At 41.8% G+C, this 12030-nt stretch overlaps 1 protein-coding gene across 1 annotated transcript in view; it reads left to right on the forward strand.

The window, feature by feature from the left end:
- Positions 1-1350: 1350 nt before the first annotated feature.
- CLDN14 (claudin 14) overlaps positions 1351-12030 on the forward strand; it is a 29523-nt gene continuing 18843 nt past the window's right edge. Inside the window, exons 1-2 of the mRNA XM_071753368.1 lie at positions 1351-2786; positions 5416-5593. The gene's annotated coding sequence lies outside the window, so the exon portion shown is untranslated. The remainder of the gene's footprint in view (positions 2787-5415; positions 5594-12030) is intronic.

The following is a 12030-nucleotide window of genomic DNA, read 5'->3' on the forward strand; positions in this document are numbered from 1 at the left end:
TACGGCCTGCAGCCCGGCCCCAATCCCCGGCCCCCAGCCCGGCTCAGGCCCGGGTGTCGCTCCCCAGGAGCGCAGAGGGCAGAGGGCGGGCTCGGTGGCTGGAGCGGGGGCACAGGAACCGACAGAGCGCACTGACATCTAGTGGGTGTTTGGAAAAGTACGTGGCTGTCTTGTGCTTGCAACCATAGAAAAAAAAGAGAAAAAAGAAAAAAAGGAAAAAAGAAAAAGAAAAAAAAAAGTAAAAAAGTACAAAGAAGAGTTTTACAGGCAGGTGGCTGAAATCATATAACGATACAGTTGTTTGGGTTGGAAGGGAACTTTTAAAGGTCTTTAGTCCAACCACCCTGCAGTGAGTAGGGACATCTTCAACTAGATCAGAGCCTGACCTTGAATGTCTCCCAGGGATGAAGCACCTACCACCTCTCTGGGTAACCTGTTCCAGGCTACCCTATTTGAATTTAAAACCACTACCCTGTATCCTGTCACAAAAGGGCTTTCTAAAAGATTCATCTCCATCTTTCTCTACAGCCCCCTTTTAAGGACCAAAAGTCCACAATAAGATCTCCCCAGAGCCTTCTCTTCTCCAGGTTGAACAACCCCAGCTCTCTCATCCTGTCTTTGTAAGAGAGTTATCCCACCCTTCTGATAATTTTTCTGGCCCTCTTCTGGACCTGTTCCAACAGGTCTATGTGTTTCCTGTGCTGAAGACTCCAGAACTGGACACAGTAGGGCTTCACGAGAGTGGAACAGAGGGGGAGGATCACCTCCCTTTATCTACTAGCCATGCTTCTTTTGATGCAGCCCAAGGTAACGTTGGCCTTCTCGGCTGTGAGTGCTCATCGCCGGGTCATGTCCAGCTTCTCAACCACCTGTACCTCCAAGTCCTTCTCTGCTCTCAATCCCTTCATCACCCATCCTCTATTGATACCCCAACCCAGGTATAGGGCCTCGCATTTGGCCTTGTTGAACCTCATGACGTTCAACATCTGAAAAGGGCTCTTAAAATCTGTTCTGAGACACTTGGCTTTACTGCTACCACGCAACAATGAAGTGTTGTCTGACAAGAGAGCATCAGTCTTCATCTTCATGTGGTAATTGAGGCCAGATGAAATTCTCACCACTTTTTCCTCCTTGCAGGTTTGCCTATCAAGCCTCAACAAGAAGTTGCAACATAGTCCATAGGGGAAGGGAAAGTGTAATTTTAATTTTTTTTTGAGCATGTTTTCCAAGATGAGAAGTGTTAACTATGCCTACAATGAGCTATAACTCCTGGGAGTCTTCCAGTGCTTTTTGGGTTCAGAGCTGTTAGATTCAACTAAGTCCAATCCCACAACACAGGACATTTTTTGATCTCCCATTGAAAGTATGTATTTCAGAATTAGAAGAAAAAACCTTTATTCCCCAAGGACATTCGTCACTATATCCATAGTGTTTCATAAGTGCCAAAATAGGATTAAGCTTCATCACAGATTTCTGTGGAAGCAGCTTCTAAATGGAAGAAGATAGCCCTACACCACCAAATTATTTTGCAGGCAGTCTTTCTCTTCCTCCTGCTCCATCTCTATCATGTCCAGCTCCCAGGTCACCAAGACAATGAAGGGTCTGGTGAAGATTATTTATATTTGCCCAAGGGGTACTGTTTCTGAAACAGCTCTGGCATTAGTAGAGGGAAAGATGATCCTCTTCCTTGCCCCAGCTCAATTTGGGCCGCAGTTCCCACCTGCTTTCCAGCTCCAGTCAACTAGTCCCCTTTTGGGATCTGAGAGGGAAAAGACAACTCTAAAGACTATAGCCAAACCAACATAACCTCCTGCAAAGTAAAGTGGCTCCTTGTAGGGCAATATAGCAAGAGATGGGGACAAAGAAAAATAGAGGTAAAATACTTTCAGTTCCATATTCCTAATATGACTCCCTGACTTTAGCTACATCCCTCCAAGTTCATGTTACAAAAAACAGGGTCTTTGGTGTTGGGTTTGTGGGGGAGTGGGGTAGAAAAGCCAGTCACCCACCCTGGTCTCGCAGTGAAAGCTGAACTCACATGCTGTAAAACATACTGCTGTATGGAAAAAAAAAGGAACTTAATAATGCATATTAGACTGAAGGGACCCCATATTTGCCACTCATGCTCAGCTGCACTCTTGTCTCCATCTCAGTGACCACTACGCCAAGTCTCGCATGCTCCTTGTCTCTAGGAGACTGTAAACAATCAGCTGAACTCGATGCTCCTGTTCCAGCATTGCATCCTCCACCAAACAGTTAGGCACGCTCTGTTTTCTGACACCTTTACTCCCATGACAAATTTAGACAGCCCGGGTCATGTACTACCAGCTGGCTACTGACACAAGACTCCAAAGCAAAGGATCTGCCTCTGCAGCATTTCTGTGTGGAAAGATGTGCGTTTCTAATTCCTGCTTTCAAGGTCTCCTTGAGCACTGCCCTCTGGTAGTTGTTTGCCTTGTCCTCTGCAGCATCTCCCAGTGATCCGTGCCAGAGGATGTGAGCCCTGCAGGAGACCAGGGGATGCAGACAGCAGATCAGATCCTCACTTAGCATAGAGCGGGGCAGCCCCACGGGGTGAGCGTGTCACTCACTGCCTGTGGCTTCCCAGCAGAGGGTATTCCGTTTCCCTTCGCCACGCAGCACATCTCAGCTCTAATCAAGTGTGTGATGGTATTACCCTTTAGCACTTGTAGTCCACCGGGGATTATCACCACCAGCTTCTGTGCTGATGTTTCTGGAGCGTGTAGGGGCAAGTTGTCGGGATGTCAGGAAGCTGTACAGAGAGCGTAAGTCACTGCGGTGGGAAACAGGCGCTTCTTGTCTTTCCTATTAGACGCGTGGATAAGAGGGAATGAATAACAAATCTTGCTTGTCTTGTTTTCCTAAGCAAAGCATGTAAAGCTGATCATTTGCGGAATGAAATATGGAAGCTTAATCTATGTATCTGTCAGGATTTATTAATCAGCTTGGGTTTAAAAAAATTGCAGCTCCTGCAGCAGTTGTGTTTATAAGAGTAGTATGTTCACTTAGTGCTGTTCCAAATGAAGATTTCCCCCACCCAAAGTTATTAATAAGTGAGAACAAAGTTGAGGCAATGTCATGTTTTTAGAAAGTATGATACTTCAGGAAGGGAGGGAGGGAGAATGGCTTTAGGATGCTTTATTTTCACCTGAGAAAAACCAGTCTGTTCTAGCCTCCTGTGAATACTGAGGGCTGTTTTAACTGTTTGGTGTTATTCTCCTTGTTTGTTGTAACTAAATAGTGTTAACAGATGAAGTCTTTTGACACCTTACTGATAGCTTCTAAACAAGCTTCCCTTCCACAACTGCAGAAATCAACATCAGAAGTTTACACATAATTCTAGGTCCAGTGGTGAAAGTCTCAGACTTTTTAAAGAAGGAAAAAAAAGCACACTGCCTTCTACATCAAAATGAATTTCAGGCCAAAGATTCACAGAAGTTTCATTTTGAAGTGACTGTCATGTAATATTTACATTATTTCTGCACAAGCTTCGGTTTCTGGAATGCACTTTCTTTTTCACTTCACACCATATGTTGTCAAAGATCCATGGAACCTTCCTAGCTTTTGGGCTTGTGCAGACAGTTCTGACTAGCAGAAACAGTTTGAAAGGAGCCAGAAAACTGATTCACACATGCCTTCTGAACACACATTGAACACATCTTTGCCAGGCACTAACCTAAACAGAGCCAGCCTGTAATAAAGCCCAAGAACTTATTAATTCTGCACAGAGCACAGAAGCAGGTGCTAGGAGTCTGCTACTTCTGCAGTTTTGGTTTGTGCTTCTCTTGTGATAGTTTTTCCTAGTCTCATTTAACTGTTAGGGTAAAACCTACCTTTCCAATACACAGTGATGAAGTGAGCTGTAATTAGCAAGGGAACTCAAGAACTGAGGATATTAAATTCACAGTCTTGAGCCACAAAAATACTGCCTACCTTTTTACAGTTGTTACAGAAGCCAGAAAAGGGGAATAGGGACATCTACCTTATTAAGATCCAGTGGCCTACATTTTTGCTTGAGGAAAGTGCTGATGCAGTAACCTGAACCCTATACCATTATTTTCCTAGCTCTCTGCCAGTGTAGTCCATTCAATATAACATCCTGGTGGTGTGTATCACTCAGCTCACTGCTTGCACTCATGCAGCAATGCTCCTCAGAGCTGTCGTGGCACAGCGAGTCATGCAGAAGCCTTTCCCCCATTAGGAGAAGTTTCCATTTTTCCTGCCCAGATGAAATTCCACTCACAGGTGTGGGATGTTTATTTGTGCGGGAGGGCTAGAGACTAGTAATGTATACTGGATAAAAGGTCAAGCAAAAAGTCTCATGTAAGAAACAAGCAGGATAAGGGGGATTTAGATACAGGATGAAAACTGTAAACCTGGCTTCAATATTACTATTAAGCTTCCATGAGAGGGAGAGAATACATTAACAATTTTACATTACAGGCAAACACAATACAAAAAAAAGTAAAGCCTCTGAGAGATCACCAAGACTCTCCTTTACACAGGCTACATTCCTTTCTTAAGTGATAACTTCCTTCACAAATCAAGTCCTCAGAAGTTAGAGAAAAGCAGTACACAAAGGCATCTCAGTTCCTGAGATGTAAACAGTTATATAATTTAAAAATCACATGACATCAATAAGGCTGTGTTGTCTATTACAATTGTTGTTTTTTTATTATTTCAATATTATTATTCATTTATTTTTCATTATAAACCTATGACCTGGATGTTACTTCTCCCTTATAGTATCACAGACCAATTTGGACTGTGTTGAAAATACACATTAAAGTTTTGTTCCCCTGAGGGTTATGCCAGCACTTTGCTTATGCACCACTTCCTCCACATGAACTTATCCGTCAACTTCAATGAGATTTAAGAGACCAGAAACTTCTGAGATAATAGATTCCTAGCCATTTTATGAAAATAGGTTGCTAGGCAGATAAAACTATCCCTATGAATGCTTCCAGTATAAGTAAGACATCAGAAGAACTACATTTTCTAACACAGAGACACCACAGGGATGCCACAGAAAGCAAGTTTTTTGGGCCCACTTCTGACTAAAATAAAAGTACTTGCTGCTCACTCTCTTGCAGGCCAGGTGTCCTCTACAAAGTGAGGACTGAGATCATCTTGTGGGACAGCAGGTCCTGAGAGGTGCAGAAATCCAGCTTCTACCTAAAATCATACAGGATGTACCCAAGGGAAATGAGTGCTGAACATAGGTGCCACCTTATCTACCAGTTACTCAAAAACCCCTCAGCTTCCTAAGAAACAAAATACCATGGGTTATCAGGTTCAGCCCCCTTCTCCCAAACATCCTTAGACTTTGCTTGCTTAATTGCCCCCAAAGACATGAAATTCTGGGAAAGCAGAGACAAATGTTTTCTCTTTCAGGTTCTTCTGGGAAGAAAAAAAAGCTAACATTATCCATCATAAAAGGACCTGAGAACCAAAACCATACTCACATAAGCTTTCACTGGAGCTACAAAGCAATGCTCAGATAAGGCAGCCGCAGCTGGAAGTCTGAGGAACTTCAAAACTCCTGGTTTAATCAAAGCCCTTAAAATAAGAAGTAAGTAAATGCTATAATTTTTCACATGTGCTACATCGTCCCTTTGCTAACCCTCCTTCCCCAAATATCAAACAACTAAGTCTCAACCTGCTTCTCCCCACCTTCTTCTGCATTTAAATTCTCAGTGAGGCAGAGTTAGGGGCTTTTCCTGCTCCAGCTTAGCAACCCAAACAGCACACTCCTTTTTCCCTGCTGTAGCCTTGACTCTAAACTTTTGGAAGACATAAGGTCTGTAACAAAGTTAATAACATTTAGATTTAATTTCTGGTGCCTCACATGTTGTATCTAATCTTCCTGCAATATTTAACTATTGAAATTTCTTGTGTGGGCTAAAAAAAGCCCTGCTGCTTCTTAATGGATTTTGTTTGGTACCAAATTTTCAAAATAGTGCTAAATTTTGAAGAACTTTTGTTCCATTCATTTACTCATGCAGATACAGAAAATCAATGCATGTGATATAAAATGTATGTGGTTAATCTTATTCACAAATATAATCCTAATGGAAGTGTTTAACAGTCTATTGTATACCTGGATAAAGAGTACAAGAGGAAAAATACTTGAACCAGTTAGATCCTGCACGGAAGATTTAAATTCCTTTCACTATTAGTCTCAGAAGTAAGTAAAGGGAAATAAACCCCAAACCACTATTTCTGTTCATCTCCCAGAACATAACATGTCATGAGCTTGAGTGAGAGCTTTATTCTCTATTCTTCCTTTTGCAGGCAGTGGGTGCTGCCATAAATCCTTGTGTCTGATTATTGAGGTAAAGACAGATTTTTAACCTTCATTCCATATTGCTTGGCTTCTACAACTTTAAAAAATATGTCAATATTTCCTTTGCAGTATGATATTTTTGCAGTTCTCCTTTGATCTGTTTTAAGTTTGCTTAAAGATAAAAGAGACAGTAATTAATTTGTGCAAAACAAAAGAACCTTAGATATTGGAAAGCAAATAGAAATGTGTGCTCAGGAGTGGTGGTAGTTAAGGGGTTTCTCATATTTCTCCTTTTCCCAAGAGGATGAAGTTGATTTGTAAAAGCCCTTATTATATAGGACGATCCATTTACAGTGTTTAAGGACATGAATTCAGTCCCAGGCTGTGAATTTTAGCATGCTTGTAAAGATTGCTTTATTAGTACTATTTATCTGCATGATGCTTCTAGAATAAGCTGTTCATAAAGAACTGGCTCCAAGCCTCCCTTTGCAATACTCAGCAACCAGTGAAGTATTGCTATCAGTCACAAAAAACCCAGAATGGTGCTAAATATTCTTCAACTGGAACATTATGCTTTCACTATCCATTAAGTCAGTTGGAGAGGAAGGCCTCATAGCAAATTGTCCAGTGCTCTTTCCAATGGCTTGTTTTTGGATGCTATACAAATGCCAGTCATTGAGCAGTGGAGCTTTCCAAAATTGTTCTGAACAAGATAGTTAGATGCTGAAGGTAATAGTACCTTTCCCATTTGCTTCAGCAAGGACAAATCATATGAAAAAACTGCTGCCAGAACCTCACTTGACACAGATGATTTCTGTCACCCATTACTGGTGTGCATTTATCAGACTGCAGTTTGTGATATAGTCCTTAGACATGTGCTCTGCTTATTGCACCATTAAGCTTGGCATTTTCTTTTTGCTAGCTGTGAGGCATTTCTTGTAACTAATACTATTTTTCTGGTCTTTGCATTCAAAGTGATGCTCACTGTGAAACAACAGGATTTGCTCCCCTTTTCATCAGGTGAGATTCTGCCCATCTTCACACCGTGCAGCATTTTTTTTCAAGACTATTCACTATAGGCTGCTGTTTCACTTAGTTTTTTAAGTTCCTTAGCTTAGTATGCAAGATCAATACATTGTCTGAAGAAAAGCACTGCAGGCGTTAGTTTTCTGATGTCCTTTGGAGGAGCTCTTTGAAAAAGCTAGAGGATATGTTTTCTGCTCATTCTCTGAGTTAAATACTGAGCAGATCTGCATGAGCATAATTTGTATTAGGGCTGAATTTCCAACAACAGAATAGCCTATAATCTACTTATAAAAATTTCTAGTCACAAACTGAAGTTTACATCTTATATGAAGCAAGCTCTCGAAGAAAACACTGAGGTTCAGTGCCACCAGCTGCCCTACCTGTTCCCCTCCCATGGCCACTCCATATCCTCTAGAAAGCTAAACAGGTCACAGAATAACAGCAAGAGAGATACCACAGGTTTCCACCTGGTGAGAAATGAAAATTGGTCAGCTGCTTATAAGGCAACTACTACTTTACTTTATAACATCAATGCACACACCCTGTTGGGACACTGACTCAGAAGGTCCCAGATTTTGCTACGTCACTTTACTATTTCAGTTTACTATTTGTATAGTGAAGTATTAATCAGTAACAATAAAAGCAATAGAAGAAATTTTGTCTGATCCTCACTGATTGAAAAAACATTTTTTAAATGTACTTGTGCTACAGAGTAAAACTGCTTCACTGGACTGCAGAGTGGAGCCCTTTGACCATTCACATGAGTAAGAGAAGAAGACTTGACTATCAAAACAAATTAATTGCTTAGGTCCACTTCAAGGACATTTCCTTAAAAAAAGGTTTTTTTAAGAAGTTGCTAAGAAAGGTATGTGTAAAGTCAGAAGCCATTAGTTAAACAGCAGGATAAATATGCTGGTTCTGATATTTTCTACCACACTACCCTTATCTAGGAGAGATAAGCACTTAGTACTTCTTCCTTGCTATTGTCTGTGATAATAAACTTCTATGTTTCAGGTTCATACATATGCCTAAGCAAAATACCTTTCTGATAGGAACTATGGAAATGTTTTCTGTTTCTTTTGAAATCTGCCATTTACATTTCTCTCTACTCAACTTGAGCCATGGCAGTGGTGATACTTTTGGCTCCTGGTTTTCAAGATGTTTCAAATTCAGTGTGTTATATAACTAAGAGGCCCTGAGAGGCAAAAAGAGGTCTGTGAGTCACAGGGAACTGCAAAAAAGGACTTGGGGCAAGGGACAACATCTTTGCAGGTGAAATGTGTTTCACACATCTTGAGCTCTTGCTCTTCACCCTGTGAATTGCTGCACGTCTCCCTCACCCATCTGTATGCTTCAGGAACTTCACACTGTCCTCTTCCCTTGAGCCAAGGGCTCTGTATATCCTATCACATTCCCTGTTCACACCCAGATAGCAGTTTTCATTACTCCTTATTGCAGCAATGCTCTCACACTTTGTTTCATATCCAAGTTCTACAATCCTCTCCTACAAGGAGTTTTGTGGGGTTTTTTTCTCTTCATCATTTCTCACTATGAGAGTTGTGTGGCTCTGTGTGTTCCACCAGAGCTCCTTCAGTGGAGTTTCCAGATAACTGAGAAGGCAAAAAACCCAACAGTTTGAATATAAGGAAAACAAAATTCTCTGTATGTACTGAAGTCTTTATGGATTATTTGCTGCTTAAATATACAATGAGAGCCACACTGTGAATATTTCTGCTGAATCCTGTGGTACTGACTATTATAGAAAAGACACTCAGCTCTTTCAGAAAAAGTTATTTCCTTTCTTTTGGGATACTTCCACACATAAAGGACTTTTTGTTTGTGTTGCAGTTTGGTTTTTTTCTTTTTCTCAGCATGAAGCAGAGAAGCCAAGTAAACTACTGAACTCTCCACAGTGGAGCTATGAGCCAGTTCCAGGGAGAATCTAACCAACAACCTGTCATCTTTCCTGAGCTTTAGGTAGAAGGGGGAGGTTTCAACTACTTTCTCTCTTCTCAAGGAAAGTGTCTATCACCTTTTTTAGATGCCAAATACATCACAAGGAGATGGTTTACAAAGTTTTTGCTTTCTTGCTTTTAATTAAACCCCATTCCTTTCTGAAGTTGGGGTCAGCAATTGGGAATGCCTCTTCCCCACACAGAAGATCTGTACAGCTTAGACTCCTGACTCCCTGAATGGATAAAATTTTCAAAAATGTCCAAGAGATGTAGGAGCTCAAGCCACTGCAGTGTAAAAAGATCAAGGCTTCTAAGCATCTTTTGCTGCTTTGGAAAATATTAACTGCTGTCCCTACTGATCACAGCAAGAAGAAGAAAGAAAGATGAACTGTGAGCTAAGCCTGGGTCATTTCAAGATTTTACAGCTGAAAGACAAAGTCATTGAAGCCAGTTGTTTAACTGGACCAGGAGTCCAGAGGGAGTGCAGAACACTGGTGTGAAATGCTTTCTTTGGCATGTCCAACTCAGGAGACAAGTCTCTTGAATCAGTTATGGGTTCTGAGTGCCTTTTTGTGGTTAACTACAGCTTTAGAACTTATTTCTTGCAATAGTCTAACTTTAAGGTGATGAAAGCATAGTTTGCTCAGCCAAATTCCACATCCAAATATGAGGGGCACAATTTCCTGGCTAGTTTCAGATGAAATTAAGTGATCCTGTTGTTATTTTGGTTTCCTGAAGCAGAAAGAGCAATGGGAACCTTAGGTCCACATCCATCTTAGCTGCAGGAGGGCCAATCCTTCCAACAAGGATGAAACCACAGCTCCTTCAGACCTGTTGTTTTCTCACATTTTGCTACACCAAATTGCCCTGTCCCAGTTAATCTCCAGAAAGGACTTCCATGTACCAGGTTTTCAACTTCCTTCAAGCTGCAGGCAGCCAGGAAAAGTATTGCCAGGGCATGGCAAAGAGAGGGGACTAAGGCAGCTGGGATAGTGGTGGCCCATGGGGGTCTCGTTCTCCTGGTGCATGGTTTGACACATACAACAAACAGAAGGCTGATGGGACTCTTAAGAATTTCACAGCTCAAGGGCTGAAAGAAAATCAAGAGGCATGGGAACTACTTTGCCTTAGTCTATTTATTTTGAGACGTCTGAGCTGGTGTTTATGGTCAGCCCTCAGTGACTGCCTCGTTTTGGAAAAGGCACCTGTTTCCGTGGGCCAGGTCTCTCCCACAAGCTGGGGTTCCTTCTTACTGCCAGCTTAGACTTCTTGCTTGCTCCTGAGGTCCTGCCAGCTCCTACAGGCTGCATGTCACAAATCCCTGATGAGTCAGAAAATTTCAGCAGGTTTTCAACTTGTTTGTTGCAGATTGTTGGGGCAGCTTTTCTCTGAAATGAACTTTACATGGATTTTCACACTTACGGGAACAATCATGACTCAGTTGAGAGTCACTGCAAGACAGTACTGTTTGGTTTGAAAGCTGGCCTATTTCTGGCATTTCAGGGTACTTTGTGAGACCCTTAACCCAGACCAAACTAAATGCAGAATATGTTATCATCAGCACACTGATATCCTACAGCTCAGCTCTTGTGGTGGAGAATCAAATAACACTCTCTGTGTTTAGAAGACCTCCTGTGTTGAAAAGACAGGTAATGCAGAGGAGTGAAACAAGTAGGGTGATTGTATCACAAGTATCACAGAGTATGTATCTGTGTTATATGTATCAGAAGAGAATGAAATCTGAAAGTATCATTTCTAGTATTATTGGAAAGACGTGTATTGGATGTTGGATGTGTCATGAGAGTAGTTTGATTTTTTTTTTTTTTTTTAACTGTCTGTAAAATTTTCAAATGTTATATGCACCCTTATTTACTTTGCAATTATCCTCCAAGAGCAGAGCTTGCTCTCTTGGCTGCATTTTTCAATTGCTGTAATTTTCTTTTGGTAGGCTTCCCAGATAGCTAAAGATGCAGCTGCGCAGTCTCAAAATGTAACGGGCAGCCATCACCAGAACACAGAGCATTGCTTTCCTCATGTTTGCTCACTTTACTGACATTTGAGACCACACCATGGAGCCTGTCCTGAAGACTTTCTGCTAGGGTGTGACTAAGGAGGTCTGGGCTTAAATTCATGCCCTCATAAGGGATCTCAGCTCTGTCTGGAGAAGTTTCCTTCTCAGGAAATGGGAAATGTGGGAGTCTGTTCCAAGCACTCCTCCCAGTCTGCTGTGTGACCCAATGTCCCCGTACTTCCATTTCTCCTTTTGTATGACATGGATCATGCTATCTGTCTTCTGCAGAGCACTTTGAGATCAAGGATCAGCTGTAGGCAGGTAGTGAGTAAACATTATAGTGTTCACGGAGGTGAACACAGAAAGAATCCCCCTGCTGCAAATGTGCCTCTGTCCTCCTTGGGTTGGGGGGGCAGGTGCATATCCCTGTGTCCATGTACCCTGTGTGCCCAGCCTGACTTACACAGCCATTCCTTTTCACTGCAGGACAGGCAGCCACATCAGCTGCCATCTATTTGGTATGCTGTATTCCACCCAGCAGCTATCAAACCTATTTCTGCTCATCTGACAATATCATCTCTAAAATGAATAAGATGATTGAAATTTTACATTCCCAAATGATGGCAAAAGCTTTCACTGACCTATTGGCACTTGCTCAAGGATCTGGAAGCAAACTACAAATTGTATGTCACTCAGTGAGCTATTACAGATTCTGTGTGCACCTTCCTGTG

Source organism: Heliangelus exortis, chromosome 1, assembly GCF_036169615.1.
Source record: "Heliangelus exortis chromosome 1, bHelExo1.hap1, whole genome shotgun sequence".
Taxonomy (NCBI): Eukaryota; Metazoa; Chordata; class Aves; order Apodiformes; family Trochilidae; genus Heliangelus; species Heliangelus exortis.